Raw genomic sequence first — 13259 nt, 5'->3', positions numbered from 1 at the left:
AGCAAAGTTTTCCACTTTTTTAGCCTCAGAATTCACAATGACGTTTTTCACTTTCAAATGGAATTTGTATTTGTGTAAAGATCTTGGAATATGATTACGTCGTGCAAACATTGACCTATTCGAGTCCCAGTACATGTATATACCTGACTACTGGTAGTACATTCTTTATTTTAGTCAATGTATTAACTTAGTCTCGAAACGTTTTCTTATCCAAGAATACCTAAACAGAGGTAGGCTCATCAGGTCCGCCCTCTTACCAACAACTTCCCTGTCCGTGGACGTCTTTTTCCATACTTCTCGACACAGCCTCTGTAAATGGCCAAAGAAGAGTGTAGTTTCCGTTTTTCCCGTCCATGGAATCCACTAATTCATGTTGACGGTAGAACTGATAGTCAAAACTAGCGGAGTAATCACCAATCCAATCCAATCATAACGTGTCCGATTCCTGGTACGTACTGATCAGAATGGCGCTGCCAATTTGTCCGACATGGGCTTTCTTTTTAGCTATCCCTACCGTCCTCCTACCGTTGTGTCCTCACCTGGATGTCGTCTGACTCATAGAACTTAATGACATGTGGGTGTGGCGTCAAAACATATGGAGAGTACACGCAGTGAGTCAAGTGAAGTTGCCCACGTGTATGCCGTGTATTGCTGACCAGGGGCAAACATATGGACATCTACAATTTCAACATTGTTGATAGAACTCCCCTGACTTTTATGGACGGTCATGGAAAATCCAAGCTGCAAAGGTAACTGCAGCCTCGCAGCTATCAGCTGACCATCCTCATAATAGCCAAACATATGCCGTTCCACAATCTGAGTCTCCCCTGTCTCAAAATCAACAACTGGATGGCCATTAGAAAATGAAACCACCACTCCTCCCAGGCCATTAACCAGTTTGGGCGATATGTTAAACACGTTTTTGAGCAGAATTACAGGCGCACCTGTCTTCAAGCAAAGAATGCCAGGGGCCTGACAGAGCTGATCAAGGTCCCCTTTCTTTCTGCCCATGTCTTGTGCAATGAATCGTTTCTCTGGCCCTTCTAACATGTCCAGTTTTTTCTGGTTGTACACCTGCATGTCTTGCCTTAAGGAATAAAGTCTCACATCCACGTTGGGTATGGGCCTGGTCGATTTGTCCAGGAGATTGAGACATGCAGGTGTACGACGGCCAAGTCTAAGTGCTCTAACATGTCCAAAAACTGTGCTTTGTCCTGTCTGTATACACCACTCAAGAAAACACAAAGGTCAACACTACTCTGCCAAGACTTATGCAAAAAACAGTAGTCTGGTGTGTAGTCATCCCTTTTATCAACAGGTGGGAGCTGGAAAAAATCCCCAGCCAGGACCAACCTGACTCCTCCAAAGGGCAGAGTGTTTCCTTTGACTAGCTGTAGCAGGCTGTCAACTTTAGTGAAGATAGATCCACTTACCATGGAAACCTCATCACAGATAAAGACTTTCAGTTGCTGTATCCTCAGATAAGACTCTCGGTCACCCATTATCTGTGCATGGACCACACTTGCCTCTTTTTGTCCCATTCCCAGAGAAAAAAAAAACTATGGATTGTTCTGCCATTGATAAGCAGAGCAGCCTTCCCTGTAGGAGCCACCACAGCAACAGCCTGTTGTCCAAATTTGTCTTCTATGTTTGAAATGATCTTCCGGACAACAGATTTGCCACTCCCCGCCCTACCAGTGACAAAAATGTTGAAGTCATTGGCCAAATGGAAAGCACGTAGCTGTTCTTCTGACGGACATGCCATCCTCCTGCGGGCCCAGTTTGGCAAATTCTAATCAGTTCTTGGATCACATATTGTAACAACCCTCCCTCTGTTTTGCTAAAAATCAAAATGGAAAATAGATATAAAAATTTCTAGTTTAAAAAATCAGTCTTAACAAATATTGTTTTTGGGCATATGCACCAGTAAAGCATTCTTGAACCCCCCACCAACTGTGGTTCCCCTGATGACCTTTACTAGCAGAACATTTTGAAGACTACTCGCATGTCATACACATCATTTAAAAAAATACAACACCAGGCTAAGAGAACAATATAACAACAACTGAAGTATCCGTTAAATTACTTTTTACAACTACAAATTAAAGTACCTCTATTAGCAGTGGTTCGCCGACAGGTGCGTTTACGGAGTCTTCTGTGATCCTGGGAACGCCCATGGTTTCCTCACTCCTCTTGACATGTTGCCAAGCAGACTCCACGTCTCCACTCCAACACTCTGACAGGAGTATAATGACCATGTTCCGGACGATGACGTCAAGTTGTCTTGGGTTGTCTGTAGTCACCATGAGGCCAACTGTGTACATGGCACAGCGCGTTTTTATGTTCTGTACTGCAGCTGGAATATAGAAAAAGTCTTTTACATGTAAGAATATATTACATAATTATCAAGCATCTTAGATCAAGATTATCATTTCAAGTAGCCAATGTAAAAATTGACAAATGTGGTACCTACTGTTTTCTGCTTGCTGTGCGAGCATTCTTTATTTCCTTGGGAGGAGCAAGTATGGAGAACAGTCTTCCTCATGACGTCGTCCCTGGCATTTCCCGTTACAATTCTAAAACATCGATCCAGATGGCTCGTAATTGTTTCCCTGCTAATACTGAGCACAGCTCAAGTTGTAGCCGTATACTTCCGAGTGGTGAAATGTGTGTAGGAAATATCTGATGTTGGGGGTTGTATGGTCAGTTGTCAGTAACGTCGCGCACGGAAAAGGTGCTGCACTCTTCTCATTTCTGACCACGACCTCATAGGCGTCAGTACTCCGCCCGTTGCATCTAGATATGCTATGTCTGCTCTCGTGCGCTTGTGCCAAATTCTGACCATAACATACGAGTAGGCGGCACAAGCAGAAACCTTTGAACGATGACAGGGACTTTCTTCTATTTACTTTGGTCTTGCTGCCTTTTGTTAAAAACTAAAGATTTTATAGTACTTAGTGGTTAACCCAGCATACTATTGAAGGAAAATTTACCTTGACAACCACATCTCCAGGGACGCATGTGTCCCTGGGACCTCCAAGCAGGAACTTTGCACTTTTTACATCACGATGTATGATGCCTTTTTGGTGCAGGTAGTTAAGTCCTTCAGCATCATGAGCCATGGAACATCATCTCCAATTGACTTTAGTAACCCCTAAGATTGCCCTGACGAAGTTATTGTTATTGCTCAACTTTCTGTATCTCATATAATAAACATATTATCTCCAAGTAGATCTTTTGGTGGGGGTAAGCCGGTATAAAATCGGCCAGCCTGTATCCATGTCCCCACCGTCTGCCATCTTAGTACAGGTACAGGGTCATCAAGTTGGGTTTGAAGGTGTCGCCGATGTATTTCACACAATCTCCAGCTTGGCCGACTACCAGCCGGTGCGCAACACTGTGGATGCTGACAATGTTGGGTTTGTCCGCTTTAAGCTGTGTAGCTGTTCGCTCTGGGGAGAAATATTAATATAATAGGTAACTTAATAAAGCTACATATTTTGCTCATTGTTGTGAGATATTGTTCAATCATCAAATGTCTCTACCCAACATGATTAGTGCTAGATCCGTGAGGTCACTTTGGGAATTGGTCCTTAACTATGAACAGGTCTGCTATATGTAAGGCTGTTACTGTAGGGAAAGTAATACATTACACCAAGACACGTACCTGGTATACTTAACAACAGTCCCGGTCGGCGAACTGTAAGGGTAAATTACATAAAATCATATTGTCACTGGTATTTCAATAGTACATATTTCAAAAAGTACAGTAATGAAAATCAAAATTTTCTTACCTTTGGTGGTACGGCAAGCTCATTCACAGTAAAGTAAATGGGCCATATTCCAAAGTTGCTTGGCTTGAAGACTTTTACTCCATCTGTATCCATCAGTAAGGACATGTTGTTGGGGTCCTTCAATTCTTTAATCTTATACTGCCTTCCATCTGTTATGTCTTCATATGTCTTTTCGTCAGTTTTTTTTCTCTCAAACCTGTTTTGCACCATTTTGTAGAATCCTTTACCTGTTGGAAAAATATGATTGTACAAAATAAGTCACGATCCATTCACTTTTCCGTAACCCTGAGACAAAAAGTTAGGACTATCCCATACAGAAAAAATTCAATGGAATTAAAATGTACAGTCACTTGTTAAGTCTATCCACTTCCATGAATTAATCAATACCGGAACCATCACCTTTATTTCCCTTGACCATTTCTGTAGGATATCTTATATGGTATGTACCGTATATGTCACTGTAACACGGTAATTTAATCTATACATGTGTACATCAACCTGTGCCTCAGAATAGATTTGATAAATGAAAGTATGTTGAATGAATGGTGATGTTCAACACAACGTATTTTTAATCAAGTGAATGTATTGATATGTACTTACGTTTGCACATGTTCTGTAGCTGATATACAATCGGCATCTCCAAAAAGTAGAGAGTGTCACTGCCAGTGGTTCTCACACAGTACAGTTTGACTCGACTTATTCAAGCAAAGGCATGAACACACTTTGTCACAGGGAACTGCAAATTTTTCAGGCTGAAAAATTTGAACTGCAAATTTTTCAGGCTGAAAAATTTGTCAAACGCATGACGGGAAGTCACAAAAAGAATAATATCAGTCTCTAATATGTTAGTCATAAACAACTACAGGAATAACAGACCGTCTTTGATTAACTTGAAAGTGATTACGATATCACGATTCAGTCTCACTGGTTAAACAAGGAGGCATCGTTTTTGCTTCTTTTAAACTTCCCGCGCTGATTTAGACAGATGTTTGAAAACTGGCGAAAGAGGCGGAGAGGAAGAAGTCGAGTAGATCTCTACATTTTTAAACTTTGTCCTGGGGCAGCCTTGCTTCCATGGCGAGGGTGTCGAGATCAATTCCCAGAATAGCCATTGTGGTGTCAGGGGAAAAGGTTTTGTCTTCGGCTAATCGAATGCCTACATCGCTACACATATCCGAAAATGCACTGAGGTCATTGTTACAGGTATGGAATGTTCTGTTAGCAAATAGAAAATCATCTAAAATGTGGGTCGGGAATGGGATTCGAAGCTTGGTGCTAGCGATCCACTCGAGGGAGGTACTAAAGGATTCAAAGATAACGCAGGAAGTAGAGCACCCCATAGGCAGGCACCTATCATAGTAGAATTCGTCATTCCATTGAAAGCCGAGCAGATGATAGTCATTTGGGTGAACGGGTATCAACCGAAATGCAGACTCAATATCTGTTTTGAACATGGGCCGGAGTTAAACACGTTGTTTAGCCTAACCTCTCTCTTCAACTGTCGCCTGACGGCGTCATCTCTCAGCCCATCGACAAGCGTATCTCTTAATGTACGTATTCTGCCTGTTGGCTGAGGGCACTGCTGAAAACTGACCTCATCAACTCTATAAACTCAAGCACAGTGAGTTTTAACCATGTCCCTCATTGCAGCATCGTGGTTCAGGGTGGTACGAAATGCCTTCAGGTACTGGCGTCTATCCATCGACCTCACAGCATCGGTAAGGATGTATGAAGATGCTGCAGTTCTTCTTCGTCTCTTCTTGGATGGTCCTGGACTTTTGGATGGGGTCTTCTTAGTTGCCCAGGTCCTTTTGTTCCCGAATCCACCTTTGACTTTTGGGACTGTGCTTTTTCTCTACTGTATGTGAATGCGCATGAAGCAGGCCTACGGAAGGGGAGACGGAGACACGCCGGGTGAGGCCGGTGGGGATCAGCGGGCGGAGGTATTAACGGCAAGGAAAAACGAAATTTTGAAGATTTGAACGCGTGGTCGAAAGAAAGAGCCATAACAACTATCGACAGAAACGAAAGGAAGATGAACTTCGACGAGAAAAAAACAATTTGGGGTGATGGCCAATAATATTCCGAAATGTTTTCTTAACATAACTGGACAATTCTTTTGTGTGTATTCTCCTGAACAGAAATGAGAATTACATGAAAGAAAAGTAAATTTAGTAGTGGTGGAGATATTGGATGTGCATATTTTGGAATATTATTAGGTGGTACCCACTGTCTTTGTCACACCCCCCTCTCGTCCATTCCCACCCCCCTGGTTTCTCTTGTATGGTGCACATCGGTTCCGACGACGGCTGTTTCTTTTCGGTTGACTCCTGGCGTCGTCCGGAGGTCCAGTCCCTCCGGCGTCGTCTGGGCACGTCTTCGCTAGTTTACCAAAATGACTAATGGTGACGAGTAATTACTCCTTGACGAATTGATTTCCTTGAATTGATTTGTGTGTGCTAAAGACACCATCTGACATCACCTGCATGTTTATATTATCCATGCACTTGTCCTGGTCACCTTGGTAGTGATAAGCATTCATATGTACTCTCTTGAAATGTTTCGTTTAAGATGGCGAAAAGCATATCAATAACTTATTCTTTCCACAACCCGACGCCAGTCATAATGTCTTCTTTTATCAATGTAGCACAAAAATCAACAATATTATCAGTGTTTTGTAATTTTTCATAGTGCAGCAAAAATTAAATTTGGAAAAAAATACAGTACAGTTTACAATTATGTAGGTTTCATTGGTTGGCCTGTGGGACTAGTGTAACGGAAATGAATTGTTGTTCTTCACCGGTTCTTTTGGAATGCCGCCGAGAGTTCGTTCAACACAGAAGGAGAAACACGGACACAGGGCATTTCTGTACACAGCGCAGGGGCGGCCTGTTACTATCTACGTCTGCTCTCTATCCTGTTCTCCGCTAATCTGTCCCAACAAGCCGACCCTTCAGTTCTGGAAGGCCACAGCCATCCAAGCGGACATACGACTGCTGTATCTTAAGCAGCAGTATCTCAGCAAGTTGTTCCACTTCCTTTGGGCTAAAGGTGACAACGTGGTGGAACCGGCTCTTGAACCCTGGGTTGAGCGCGAAAACCTGCTCAATGTGTTCCTGATGACCAGCAAGGATTATGATCTGTGTCTTGTCGCGTGGCTCATACGCACGGTTCATGATTGCCTCCAGGGCTTTTTTTGCGTCTCTCCCGCCAGAACCCAGCTGGTAGATCTCATCAACCAGGAGAACCTTACCAGCTGCGCTTCATCTCTCCTTTTATCTCATGTACGTACTTACTGGAGATGATGTCCCATCTTACAGTGACGATCTCGGGGTCTTTGAAAACGTAAAACGAATCAAGCTTGTCAAGTTTTGCTTTTAGATCAGCCACAGCATCAAAACTAGTTGATGTGACTCCCGTGCACATTTTTTTCTTCTATCGATTCAACATGTCATAGTCAAGTACATCATCAACAATGTTTTTAATTTCCTCCCCAGAGCCATTGTTGATCGCATCTACTGTAGTTTGTCTCTGAGCTGCTCTCGGCCCACCTCAAGACTCCGTGTTGTTACTGGCAAATTATCTGGGTAATTTGTCTCGCCAACGATGTTGCACCCTGCGTGTGTGCAGGGCACGTCCACCCGGGGACACTCGGTCATGAGTTGCTGAAGGACGTCCTCCAGTCACCTTGTCTGGATTCACACTTGGCAGTCTGGTTGGAAGTCAGATTACGTACAGCGATGTTAGGTCCAACACGAGTTGGCGGTCCTTTGCACAACGGGCACTCGACCACGCGCTTCAAGCTCCAAGCACAAGTTGTGCCCGCAACACAGCATCTGTGCCCGGACCAAAGGAGCGGTGTGGCTGATTTTTTTCTTCATCTTGTTAATGATACTAGTACAGAACTTAAACTGAAGTTCTATATGGGGTCCAAAGTCAATACCATAGTAAAAAATACTATACTATGTATTCACCACCATCATCGTCATCCCCATCGATAGAATCATCACTAGAACTGCAGCTACTAGAAGTCGGTACAATGTCAGGGTCTTCCTGTTCCTGCACCATAGATACATGGCTGCATGTTACAAATTCCTGTTGGATGAACTCAATCATGGAGTCTACATCTAAATTGCCTTAAAAAAACTTTCAGCACAATGTCTGCAATGATCCTAGCTTGGTCCCTTGTGCAAACTGCATCAATATGGTCATAAACATAGTCTGATTTGAAGATGTAAGGGCAATGTTCGACTACACTGTCTATCAGATCCATTGTGAAACCTGTGGTCAGATCAACTGAAACAAGCAACTTCTTATTCTGGGTCAAACTGTCACGATATTCATAACGTGCCTCTCTCAGTATGTCTTTCTGTCTCTGTTCTACATTTCTTGTCAAGCCAGGCTCAGCAGGCTTAACACCCGCTTTACATCCATACACTGGGATGGGATGGTCACACTCAGTGTCGTTCACACATGTACAGGATCTGTAACAAACAGAGAAACACAAATGTCCGGGATTGAAAAGCTTAGTTGTAGGTTTCCTTTCAAACCTATGATACAGAGTAGTATGCAAACACTTCACTGCCCGGATATATTGTTTTATCTGTTTGTCACAGCGCTGCACAGTGTGTGAATAGACAACAGCGTGTGCCTGGTTCATTGTTCTTCCTGCCCTTCCCAACTGTTGCAACAGATCCTCCATGTTGTCTGCAGCTCCGTACATCACTACATAACTCACATCTGGAACATTTATGCCCATACTAAGATCAGTAGTTGCAATCACAACTCAAACTACTAACTGCTCCATACCAAAAGTGTCTAGAACATGCTCCTTCTCTGACAGTCATGCTCTGGTATATGGCCACAAGACAATTGTCAGAATGCTTTTTGCCTACATATGCTGCATCTCCAACCCATTTTACAAGATACTTGTACATAAATCCAACATTCAAGAAGTGTTTGCAATAGATAAGGACTTTATTAAATCCTGTGCCATGTTCCTGCAGACCTGACACTATCCAATCAAGGCATGAAAAGTCTGATGCCTTCACGCGTACAACACCTATGTTTGTCCACGTACAGGACGTGTGTAGACGGAAAACATCTGTCCTGTGACACTATCAGCTCGGCGCTAGTCTGGAGCTCATCCTTGCTAACAACGCTAGACTCCAGGCTGGCCCGGCACCGTGCGTCGGTCACCACAGGACAAATGATATTTCTTCTCCCGTGTAAACCGAATCTTATCCGGGTCGGGGTGGGACGGCAAATAATGACAAACAATGCGATTATAGTTAAATAACGTATTAGTGTAAAAATGATACATGGTCGTCCTGACAAATGATGATGATAGATCACAAAGATAGCTCATTTGTTGAATAGAAAGTAGACTTTAACTGGCGATGGACTTAGCATATCAATGTGAAGGGGATCAGAGTATCACATTTAACCTAGTGTTGGGTAAAGGGGTGCTGCTTACCTTCACTGGTTCATGACCTGGACATGCTGATCGTATAATCGCCTCGCCGCCTCCACCTCATCCTCCGAGGAGTCTTCAGCATCCATGATACGCTCAAGGTGAGCCAGGTAGGCCATGTCCTCCTCGAACATGGCCCACTCCTCCCTGTACTCCTCTCGCTCCGCTGCAGCGTCTTCGTCTTCCTTGTTGTTTATAGATACAAAACACTTTGTCATGATTCAACCAGACCCATACGTGATCTAGATAAATCCGTTATAGGCAGAGATTAAGCCACGTGCGGTCCCAAATAGTCCCAAATCGTGTTTGAAAAGTGGTTGGCTTAGGCAAGTCCCTTTTTTTCTAGAAATATAGCCCCTAATGTTGATTACCCTTGACACATTAAAACTTCAAAAAAAAAAAAAATTAAAACTTCGATGAAATATAATATCTTGTTCAGTTTATTTCTATTCGCCCCGGTAGATTTCTTGCCGTGTTTTATTTATTTATTTATTTATTTATTCAAGCTTTGCCACAAGTGGAAGGGAAGGGAGATACAGGTGGAGACCACCTTTACAGGCTCCCTCCCCAAAGACATAAATGACATTGCAATCAATCATAGTTAAAACTAATTAAACATATTGCACAACATCGTAAATAGACAATAATAACAATATATATAATTGCACAATTTCATAAAAGCTAGATCTCTGCACATGTACATCCGGCCGTGGAAGTGCCCCATGTCTACCGTGGCCTTATTGCCAGACATGTGGCACACCGACAAGCAGACGTCCACGTGCAGAGATTGTCAGTAACAAAATGATCATTAAATCTCTTGGTCAGCGAATTGACAAGACCCCGTTTGAATGTTAAAAGCTCGGACTGCCCCGAAGCGACAGCCCCCATGTCCCGGACTCTGACTTCCAGTCTGTTCCACTCAGCCACCAAGCGAGGGATGTAGGAAGTAGCGAATGTTGATGTTTTGCAGCGAACTGGCATTAGCATATGAGACCTAGTACCTCTTGTTGGACGTGATGAAAATGAAACATAATTATGCATGTCTAAATCGTACACATTAGCCGTGGACTTAACATACAACATGATGTCAGCGATCTCTCTCCTATATGAAAGAGGTAACAGGTTGAGGTGAGCTAGTCTAGCCTTGTAGTCAAGTTCACAAGCATTGGCATTTGCACCTATAATGAACTTGGTTGCCCGCCTCTGCACGCCCTCCAACAAGGACATCAGATTGCGAGACAGAGGTGACCATATTTGACAACAATATTCAAGTAAAGATCTAGCCAATTATACATACAAGGATTTGCGTACCACAAGGCTGGACTCATAACCAACAGTGCGTCTGATGAATCCAACCATTGAATTGGCTCTAGCAACTGTTTTCACAATGTGACTGTTCCAAAGCAGATCAGTTTGGGCCAAAACCCCTAAGTCATTCATATCTTTGACTGTAGATAGAACAATGTCTGACATATGATAGGTAAAAATTATTGGGCTCTTGGAACGTGTCAGACGGAGAACCTTGCACTTCGATGGATGGAAAGACATCCCCACCGAAGGCTCCACTCGTACATAGAGAAAATATCATTCTGCAATTTTTGACAATCTACAGCGTTACAAATCTCTCTGTAGCATTTAGAATCATCTGCAAACAGTGCTACAGTGGAGTTTGCTGCAGTGATGGGTAGATCATTAATATACAATAGGAACAGAAGTGGCCCCAAAATAGACCCCTGAGGAACACCAGAGGTTACTGGTCGCCACTCAGAGTTGCTACCCTCTACCACAACCCTTTGCCGTCGGTTGGACAAGTATGAATCAAACCATTTTAACAAATCCCCACCAAATCCAAACATCTGCAGCTTATGTATCAGGAGGGCATGGGGCACTGAATCAAATGCCTTTGAAAAATCGAGAAAAAGCATATCCACTTGACCCCCCTTATCCAGTACACAGCCAATTTGGTGATATACCTCAAGCAACTGGGTGGTGGTAGATCGACCTTTGACAAACCCATGTTGGAGAGGATGGATAACATCACGTAAAGTGGGAAATATGGCGTCATACACACACCGTTCCATGACTTTACTCACTATGGATAACAAAGATATCGGTCTGTAATTAGATGCCAACTCTTTATTCCCCTTCTTATGAACAGGAATAACGTTGGCATCCTTCCATTCTGAAGGTACCTTACCAAAGGTGGTTTTTCACCACTGAGGGCAACTCCATGCTGTTTCGAAACGCGCCTGTAAGCTATGGCTCATCGGGTAACTCAGCGTTGCTCCGCACCTTCTTCCAAACCTCCATCAAACTGCAACCCACGAGGGTGACATCTCCACGCAAGACGGGTACTGGAGCTGCCATGGCGAGGGTCCTTGCAGTCCAGGCCGCGACAACAGAGTGACTCCAGACGGGGATGTAGCTTATCTTACCCTCACTACGCGCAAAGCTACACAGGATAGTTTTTTTTTTGTGGAAGGTGGCCTTTAATATTCCCAATAATACCAATTATTTTAGCAACGTTTTTGCTGATAACAGAAACGTGAGCTTTCCGTTAAGTCTTGTCTTTCTTGCGTAATGAGCACATTCTGTAAGAAAATTTTAGTCTCATTAATATCATATTTCATTAATATTGCATGATATAAGAAAATGTGTCTTTTTAGTATACAAGACAAGATATAAGATAGTTTACTTGCTTCAAACTATGTTGCTACTTTGGACAATTCTTGATTAGCCAGTTCTATCAGAGAATCAAAGACTTGGAAACATCTACATCTTCACAATACTGGACAATGCCCCTCACGGGGTATAACGTTCAGGGGGTCATTGCCCTGTCGCGACCGGTGATGGTGCTATAGTGATCGTGATGTTGTGTATTTCTTTCGTGCACATGTGTCAAAGCCATAAAAGCAGAAATAGAAGTCCATCAGCCTGCGATGTTAGCCAGATGCACTAGCACCATCTCTGACTAGGTCGGCATCAATCAGCTGCCCTGGATAGATGAGCACCCCAAGGTGGGGATCGCCAAGAGCAACAGGAGCCTGCACAGTATCCTGCAAAACCCCCAAAACGCTACTTCTCCAATGATGTCTACCTTCCACTCATGAAGGTCCTGAAAGACTATTTCAGATCTCTCTGGGTGATGGTCTGGTTGTGTATATATGTATTCACTTGATTGTAATGTGATTTCTTTTTTTCTTAGTAATCATAGTGCCATCCGTACAGAACGTGACCGGGTGCGAGGTTGGAATATTCCAACTCGTTGAAACACTGGGCCGCGTCGTCCCACAACTGGAATAGGGTGATTCTGCGAAAGATCGTTGCGGGATATTTACCGTGTGATCTGTCCCTCCGCCTCCACTTCTCACAAGACTCCAGGGACTAGATTATGCTACGATGGCAGAAAGAACGGATTAGAGGAACTCACGCCCTTTCTTGCCAAGAACAGTTTTCATTAGGATGGTTTAAAGGATTTAAAACATTTCACTACAATTACACTATCATAACAAGTTCAAGAAACCTTTCAATATCACAACAAGTTCAAGAAACCTTTCAATATCACAAGTTCAAGAAACCTTTCAATATCACAATAAGTTCAAGGAACCTTTCAATATCACAACAAGTTCAAGAAACCCTTCAATATCACAACAAGTTCAAGAAACCTTTCAATATCACAACAAGTTCAAGAAACCCTTCAATATCACAAGTTCAACAAAGTTTAGGAGAGTTCTCCTGAACAAACCTTAGCTTCTCAAATAAAAGGTTTTGAAACATTTCAACATGACAACATGTTCAAAAGAGTCGAAAGTTTAAGAGAGTTCTCCTTAACAAATCCTTAGCTTTTCAAATAAAGGAATTTGAAACATTTCGATAAAACAAGAACATTCACGAAAGTCTTTCAAAATATTCCAAGTCCAAAGTGAGAAATTAAACATGGTTCACCCTTACTTTCTGAAATGAAAGAATTAAAACATTTCAATATTACAAGT

The sequence above is a fragment of the Branchiostoma belcheri genome, unplaced genomic scaffold, assembly GCF_001625305.1.
Source record: "Branchiostoma belcheri isolate BF01 breed outbred unplaced genomic scaffold, Haploidv18h27 scaffold447, whole genome shotgun sequence".
Taxonomy (NCBI): Eukaryota; Metazoa; Chordata; class Leptocardii; order Amphioxiformes; family Branchiostomatidae; genus Branchiostoma; species Branchiostoma belcheri.
Note: the sequence above shows the minus strand (reverse complement) of the source record.